This window comes from Felis catus, chromosome D4, assembly GCF_018350175.1.
Source record: "Felis catus isolate Fca126 chromosome D4, F.catus_Fca126_mat1.0, whole genome shotgun sequence".
Classification (NCBI taxonomy): domain Eukaryota; kingdom Metazoa; phylum Chordata; class Mammalia; order Carnivora; family Felidae; genus Felis; species Felis catus.
In genome coordinates this window covers 49683432-49692763 of record NC_058380.1, presented here as the reverse complement: position 1 = coordinate 49692763, position 9332 = coordinate 49683432, and positions in this window count along the sequence as shown.

The window sequence follows — 9332 nt, the reverse complement described above, 5'->3', positions numbered from 1 at the left end:
GGTTAAGAGGTTATGTCATATATGACGGTGAAATCCAGAGTTGAATCCCTAAATTCCTTGGGAAATATGTTAGCCCCTTGATTTTGTTAAATTAGCTCTTTCTTCTCTATTTCAGTAAGTTACATGGCCCCATTTTAAAGGACTGCAGTTTGCCTTATCAGTATTAAAATAGCTGTCTGCATGAAGGTGACATTTGTGCTGTCTCTGTGGGTTCCTCTGGCCATTGACTTCCATTGTAATGTCCCCAGTGCTTTTCATCTCTTCATTCTAATTGCTATACTTTTGGATGCTGTCCCTGATTGGGACAGGCATTTGAAATGGCATGTACTGGGTGATTGACACAGTCTGTATAAATACCTATTCTCTTAAGCCCACGCCATGTCACAGGCTGTCAGAGCTAGTCTACTGCCAGGGCCTTTTCAAAATCATAATTAAAGCATGATGCCCACTAGTCAATTATAAGTTCATAAATTAGGCTCTATGAAAAAAAAAACTACTCTCAGGACTCTACATATGAGTTGAACACTCTTTTCCTCTCCCTCTGTTTTTGAAGAGGCTTGGTATTTAAGTCCATGGTTTTGGATAAAATTGTTATTTGAATTCATCATATTTGAGTAGCTATAAAGCCTACTAGAGTGTCAAGTATTCTGCTCAGTCCCCCAGTAAAAGGTTGTTGATGGATAGACAGCTGTTTTATACAAAGAGGAGGAGGCTTATATATCTTAGACTAGAGTTTTACTTGGTATGGGAGATGAATAGGAATCAGGTGTGGCAGGTAAATTTGTGAACAATTCTGAAATTCTTAGGATGTATCATGATTATTGGATCCCAAGAAGTCAGTAGTGAAAGTGAAGGGCATATTTCTAAATGCAAAGTGATCATACACAAGTTAAATTGATTGCAAGATGGCTTAATATTAAGGATTTCTAATTAAAGAGAAATTTCTAGAAAGCCTTGTGGTTGGATTTTTATTTTCCTCCTCCCTGTTATTTCTCATACGCTTTCTCCCTTTACTCTGTGACCTAGCATTAACTAACTTGAGTGTCAATTTCCTTATTTGTAACACTGGTAATTTTGGAACTCCAAGATTGTGAAAGCTAAGACACTTTTATAAGTAATACACTTGCTGCAGAACCCCAGAAATGACACAGTAAGTAAGAGTTATTACTGATCACTTTTTAGGAACACCAATTCTATCTCAGAACCTCTATTATAGCTATGGATCTTGACTTATATCTATCAAAATCAGTGGTAGAATTCAGTGGGTTACAGAAAAACAGAATTACCATATGATCCAATAATCTCACATCTGGGTATTTAACTAAAAGAATTGAAATCAAGATTTAGAAGAGATACTAGCATTACTGTGTTCATGGCAGCATTATCCAGAATAGCCAAGATATGGAAACAACCAAGATGTCCATCAACAGTGAATGGATAAAGGGAATGTGATGTATACATACATTGGAATATTGGAATATTATTTAATCTTAAAAAAAGGAAATGCTGTCATATGTAACAACATGGATGAAACTGACAGGCATTATGCTAAGTAAAATAGGCTAGTGACACAAGGACAAATATTGCATGATTCCACTTATAGAAGTTACTTAAAATAGCGAAACTCGTAGAAATGAAGTAGAAATGTATTTGCCAGGGGAAAGAATGGGTGATTGCTGTTCAACAGGTCTAAAGTTTCAGTTATGCAAGTTATGCAAGAAATCTCCTGTACAAGTTTGTGCCTATATTAGCAATAATGTACTGTACGCTTAAAAATTTGTTAGGAGGGTACATATAACTATACAATAAAATATTATAGCAATATAATATGTATTATTTTAATATTACCTCCAAAATTGAACTTCTCAATATCCCCAAAATATGATTATTCTAAAAAAACATGATATATATTAAAAATCTAAGAATAACCCCTAAAGGCATGTTTTGGAGTGAAAAGAATTTTGATCAGAGTTGTCTGGTAGCTTGGTGAAATGTTTTTATTCACCTCCACTTCTGAAACTAGACTTACATTTTTTTCAACAAATGCCTTTTAGATTGGTTATAACAATAGACTGTCTTTCTAGAGTGGGCTAATTTATGCAGTTGACATTTATGAAGTACTCACTCAACTGACCACCCACTTTAGATAAACACTGAGGATTTAGAAAAGGTATCATTTACTGTGTGCTGACTATATGCCCAAAATGTTCCATGCCATCAAATAATCACAAAATCCTGTGAGGCAGATGTTTATATCGCCATTTAACAGATGAGAAAGCTGAGATAGAAGTAGTTAGAACAACTTGCCTACAGACGGTCACATACCCGGCAAGCAGACGGTCAACTTGGGTGAATTTTACTTCAAAACCTTCTACTTCATTTCCTTCTATATTTTGCTGCCCTCCTGGAGCTCGTTTCCTAGAACTGAAAGGCATTCTGTCTTTGGTAGAGTAGGGTTCCTGAGCCTGAGGCAAGGATTTGGGTACACATGATTTATGGAAAGAGTGCCCCAAGAAAAATAGAATAAGGGAAGGTCAGTGGAGCAACAGAGGAAATAAGTAATTATCCCCTCCAAGCTGGAGTCTGGAGCTGGAGAGCAAGGACTGTGTCACAACACTAACTGCCCCTTGAGCTAACCCTTATGGGAACACCCTGCATCAGTTAGTCACAAGGGATGGAAGGTGGAAAAGAGCAACTATTTCAGTTTTCTGGGGACTGAGAGGGTTTTCTGGGATGCAGAACTTTCAGTGCTGAGACTGGGACTGTCCCAGGCAAACCAGAGTGGTTGCTCCTGTATGTGGTGGCCTGTGAAAGTGAAAATAAATTTTCCAGAGAAGGCTGTGAGCCTCCAGCAGCCAACACTCAGCAGCTCTGGGAAGATGAATTTGTGACCTGGTCAAGGGGATCTGGCTTTGGTACAATCAACAACCACTGGGTTGCCTTCCTTAGCCCAACTGTCATGGAGAAATCAATCAGGCAAAGAGACTGAAGTGGGTTGTATCATATGAGCAGATCCACTCTTCAGATTCCACCAGTGAACTTTGGGGAAATAAGACCTTTATGGTGACAGTAGAGGAATTGGAGGAAGATGCTGTTTGGGAGCTGGAAGATGAAATGAGGAGGAACATTTTCTCTGGCTAACAAACGATGATGTAAATGACAACAGTAGTTGCTTTTGCTGATATGAAGCACCGAAACCCCTGTTTTGGGATCTTATGTATAAAATAACCCTGCTGGGAGAGAGAGACAGAATCTAATGCAGGGATAAATATGGTAAGTGTTAAATACTTTTCATCATCATCGTTACAAACTTGCCCTTATTAGGGTGTTTCAATACAACATAAGAAGTCTAAAGCAAAGTATATTGAAATCGTTTTGCCTTCAAACAGAAATAGGAAGTCTCTGCAAACCATAGTCTGAAAGGTATAAGCTTCAGTCTGAGAAACTGAGTGACTTTTTTCTTCAAATTTCAAAGAAAATTTTTTGACAGAAAATTATTCTCTAGGTTTCTAATACTGTAGTTACCCTACTGGATAATAAAAGGTTTAAATTCAGGGGCGCCTGGGCGGCTCAGTCAGTTGAGTATTGGACTTTGGCTTAGGTCATGATCTCATGGATGATGAGTTTGAGCCCCACGTCAGGCTCTGTGCTAACAACTCAGAGCCTGGAGCCTGCTTTGGATTCTGTGTCTCCCTCTCTCTCTGCCCCTCCCCTACTCATGCTCTGTCTCTGTCTCAAAAGTAAATATAAACATTAAAATTTTTTTCTAAAAAAGGCTTAAATTTGGATTAAAACGCATGAGTGGAGAAAACAGCAGCATTCATGCAGGAGGCCCTCAAAGTTCAGGCTCGTGTATGTCCTGCCATGTGAGTTTGCTTCCATAGAATCATACTCAGGACAGAATGTCAGGATAAATTCCTCCACCCACATCCTGTCCTTCCCAAAGTTCCCTCTTGAAGGCTTGTGGCTATCAGTTTCTTGAGGCTACATGTATAGAGTTTATTACCTAGTAAATGGAGAGCCTATTGTCACAGGGTCCATAATTTTCCTCACATGAGCTCCGATCTTGTTTTGAGAGACCCAGCTCTTCAAGTGTTTTCTCCAGGTACAGAGTACAGCGAGATGTAACTTAAGTGTCACTTTGCTCACTCAATCAGGAATCTTTTCTATTCTGCTCACATTTGGAACAATAGAAACCTATTAGAAAGCAGTGTTTCCTGAAGTGTGTTCTGTAGGTGCCCGCCCCCCCCCTCCCCCCCGCCCCACCAAGATCTTTGGTCACAGTATCTGGGTACCACTATTTGATCCCTCAAAGAGATCACCAATGCACAGTAGCATATTAAATTCTTTACCTAATCCAGTGTCATCCTAACATATTTAACAACCAAGTCCTTTTTACCTTGAAACTCTAATTCACCCTTGATGATACACATGCATTCTCTAGAAAAATGTTTTCAGAAATGCCGGGCAACAGCAAAGAGTCTTTGTAAAAAGGACAAATAGTTAGGATCACCTTTTTAATACCCTGTGATTTCCCATATGACTTGTCTGTCCCTTTTGATCCCCTTTGTCCCTTGCCCTTGTATCAGCTCTATCCTTCTGAATAAAGGAAATAACATGGGAAAAATGATGGCCTTTTTCTGAAATACACTGTGGTACTGTTTTGAGATACAAATAAGAGGACATCTATTTTCCCTGTATCTGAGACTCTATCTGTGTATCTTCCTTTGCTTTCCACAAGCGAAAATCTTAGGTACCAACAGGGATTGAGGAAGAGAAAGAAAAATAATATTTAGCATATTTTCTTCCCTGTGGTACCTAAGCATTAAACAGTATATGTGCATATATATATATTAAAAGCCAAACAATCCTAGCAGAGATAAAGTAGTATATTTAAACATTTGAACATCAAAATCTATTAAATGAAGGCTGCAATGGAGAAATACCCAAAACATTCAATAAAGCTTTTCAACCTGAATATAGGGTTACCATGACAACGAAACTCAAAAATCCCTCTTCTTCATATAAAGTTGCTGAAAAAATGCCCATGGTGGAAACAGCATGGAGTCCTCAATTTGATAACTACTGAACAGAGGTACAAAGAATCTCCAAAACATTTGATAAAGCTTCAGGGTGAACATTTTAATATCCTCCTTAAAAAAATAATAATAATGAAAAGACCCAAGCTATTTCCACACTACTTCTTTTTTCTTTCATCTAAACCATTTTGAGGATTTCATGCTATTTTAAAATCATTTTCTATGAAAGAAAACAGTTACGATTACAGTGGCCTAATGAGGAATATTAATAACATTGATCTTAAACTAGGTCTGGGGACTACCAAGCGTGGCAGGGAAGAGGTCCCTGCGCAGATCAAGAGGCAGTTGTCAGACTGATGCTGACTCAGCACTGCCAGTGTGACCTCCTATTCCCCGCTTGTTCTTGGGCAAGCCTTGAAATATGCAGCGACACACTCTGCCAGAGCAAACAGAAGCAAAATACTTGACTCTCTTACATTCAATTCTCGGCCAGTTTCTTAGAAGGACAGTATGTACACGAACACATAGTATATATGTGTATTTTCATCTCATGCACATTTCTACATGTATGTATAAATTATATGCATGTGTGTTGTTTGCAAATATATTCTAGCCTACAGGTCAACACAAGCGAACGGTTTCACATAGGAATGGTGGGCTTATCGGTACTTAAAATTTTCTCCCAATGATATAGGGCAATGGTTTTGCCGACATCTAATAAAACATAGTTAACCCTATCTTTTCCATCTACGTGGGAAAAGGTAAAATTTAAAAAGAAAACGTTTCATCCTGATATTCTCACTAGGAGAGCTTCAGAGTCAGGTAACTGGTATCTACATGGTCTAGGGGCGCCTGGGAGGCTCAGTCGGTTAAGTCTCTGACTTTGGCTCAGGTCATGATCTCATGGCTCATGGGTTCAAGGCCACATGTTGGGCTCTGTGCTGACAGCTCAGAGCATGGAGTCTGCTTCGGATTCTGTCTTCATCTCTCTCTGCCCCTCCCCCGCTTGTGCGCTCCCTCTCTCTCTCTCTCTCAAAAATAAACATTAAAAAAATGGCCTGAATAACATATATCAAGAAGGAATGTGTCAGATCTTGGATATGATTCCTCATTTTCTGGAGGTACATGACTAAGTAGTTTGAAAAGGTGTTTTTTAAGTTAACCTCTAGTGCTGTTGGATTGATTTTGCTTGTGTGTTAGTTTGCTCACTTATGCTTTCCTTAAGCCAAGCCTGCTTTGCAGTGAGTTAATTAGATTGAAGAAAATCTTGCTTTATTTCAGCCTGTTTTTATTTGGAGGAGGGGAGAAATCCTATAGTCGCTTCTCAGAGTTGGTACGAAACTGCATGCGTGTGGTGGCAAGCAAAGATATTTTCCTCTGAAGTAGATTGATCTGCAGCATAGGTCGGGCGGAGTTTTCTAAAAACACACACGTAAAGCTCCTTAATATCCCTTAGGCAATGTGATTTTTTTTAACTTTTTTTTTTTTTTTTAGTTTATTTACTTATTGAGAGAGAGGCAGAGAGAGGGAGGGAGAGAGAATCCTAAGCAGGCTCCACACTGTCAGCACAGAGCCCAGTGTGGGGCTCCATCTCAGCAACTCTAAGATCGTGATCTGAGCCAAAATCAAGAGGATGCTTCACTGCCTGAGCCACCCAGGCACCCCAGGCATTGTGCTTGTTGGAGTGAAGTGCCCATTTCTTCCCCACAGCATGCTAATTATTCCACACTGCAGGATTCTAATTTTGTTTATGTGAATGCTCCAGGTAGTAGTATTCAAAGGGCGAACTAGAACACCACCACCATCATAGCTTGGGTATATGTTAGAAATATAAATTTTCATGCCCTACAGCAGACCCACAGTGCCAGAGGTGCAGGGGATGGGGCTCAGGATCTGTGCTTCAGTAAGCCCTACTGATGGTCTCTACACATGCTGATGTTTGCGAACCACAGCTCTGGAGGAGAGGATTTGAGAAGATGACAATGTTGACGATGTGGACAAGGACAGGGGGGATTAGGAAGAAGGGGAGGTGGAAAAGGAGAGAAATCTAGAACCTGAGAATTGAGAACTGAAAGGAAATAGGGATTCTTTGATGGTGTCCTTTCATTTCCTCTGTAAGCCACCAGGGAGTGAAGTGGCTTGCCCAAGGTCAGAAGCACAGCCAGAAGAAGAAATGCTATTTTCTGAGGAGTAAGAGTTGACTATTAGACAAGAAACACAGAAAGAACTTTTCCTATTTGCGATGTGTAATATGTCTTTGACAATGCGGCTCATTCACAGGTAGTGTGAGTTCTGCATCCAGTGAACACTCTGTTGACTCGCTGATATTCTGCTCCAAAGAATCCATTTTAGAGCTGCAGCTATGAATGATGATGTTGCTTTTCTGTTTCTGGAGAATGCAAACACCGTCACTTGGGAGCAAAACATCTTAAGGTCCATACTACAAAGGCTAAATGTCCTACCATCACAGAGAATGTAAAAATTATGTAAGAACCACCTGTGGGACAAATGCTGTATGTAATAAAAGTAGGATCAGACCTTTTAGGATACAAACCTTTGCAGTAGTGGTTCTCAAACCTGGATGCGCATTAGTATCACCTTAGAATTTTGAAAGATCCTGATACCCAGACCAATTAAATTAGAAACTCTGGCTGTGGGACCCACACATTGGTGTTTTCAAAAACTCTCCAAATGGTTTCAGGGTGCAGCTACATTGGAGAGCTAGAGTTCTGTGGCCTTGACCCTATAGTGTGGCCCTTGGATTGGCAACATTAGTGGCAGTTTTTAATAGATGGAGAACCTCCGTTTCTATCCTAACTAGTGATTCAGCCTCTGCATTTTAACAAGATCCCATGCTGATTTATATGCACATTAAACTTTGAGGACCAGCTTTCCTATTTAAAACACAAAGGAAACAACTCTCTGCTGATAATTTTTTAATATACTGAAAATAAAAGTGGGAAATCAAAATTATCCAGAGTTTCACCATTGTTATTTTCTGCATATCTCTATACATTCACTATTACATATATGCTTTGTATTTGGTGTACTTTTTACACAATTTCATGTCTTGCCTTTGAGTTGTTTGTTTCAGTTATCATATTGTAGAACATAATTTTGTGAGTTTTTCACGATGGACTGAAAAACTCTTGGTAGGAGGTCCTACGACATGTTCATTATTCACACGTAATAAAAATCAATCAGGATTTGAAATTTATTTTTAATAAACTATTTGAAGTCACCAATATTAAATTATATTAAAAAAAAAATCCTACTCATGTCTGATCCTAGTGGGATGTACTACTGATCTAAGCCTCTTGCTTAAGAGAACAAAAAAAGGAAAACATTTTTTATGATCAATTCAAGACAAAATAACCTCAACCTGCAAATAACAATCATGGAGAAATTATTTTCATTTATTATGTTTTGTTGTTTCCAAGTATCTTCATGTTTTGAAAAATTCTTAAATGCATGCATTAAATTTGTTCTAAAAATCACTGTTACACTTACGGAATGAAGGTTAAGGGGGTTACTACTGAGCAGCTGTGGTAAAAGAGTTTTATAAAACTAGGCTTTCTATTTTTTATGGGCTGTTGAATTTTATGGGCTTATATGCATCTGAGGAATCATGAAATGAAAGAAAATTGTTTGAATAACACTTTAGACTGGCTGTCACTGCTTCTTTGTGCTAATTAGAAAGTGGACCCAGGCCAATGTGGTATAGTGCTGGCTTGGTCAACAGAAAAAGGGCCAGAGGATCACAGGATTTGGGGAAAGACAGTCCAGGTTATTACCTGTTGTCATGGAGTAAGTTTAAGCGTTCTCTTTCACCCTTAAAAATTTACTGATTTGGATATAAGTTATTTGGTTCTACATGCAAAAACACCAAATCCAAGTCTATCACTTTATAGAGGAGGAAATTCTGAAGTGGTGGGCTATATTATTCCTTGCTTTAAAGCAACCAAAGAAACAACAAACAAAACTTGTAATTTTGTTTTCTTATTGGCCTCCTATCAAGCTCAGATGGTTTAGCAAGAAACACAGAGCCCTGTGTGATCCGGGCTTTACCTCGGTCCCTCTCTCGTTCTTGCTCCTTTGATTTCTTGTTCTTCCTGTCATATATTTACACATACAAACTGAGGTAGTTAATAGTGCTGTTTTCCACATATTTCCAGCTATTCTGCTTCTTAGGTACTTGACAAGATTGGATCTACAAGCTTCTGGGTGATGCCAGGTGATCACACTGAACAGCAAGGGTGCTGGTGTTTTCTATTTAAACCAGGTGTCAGAAAC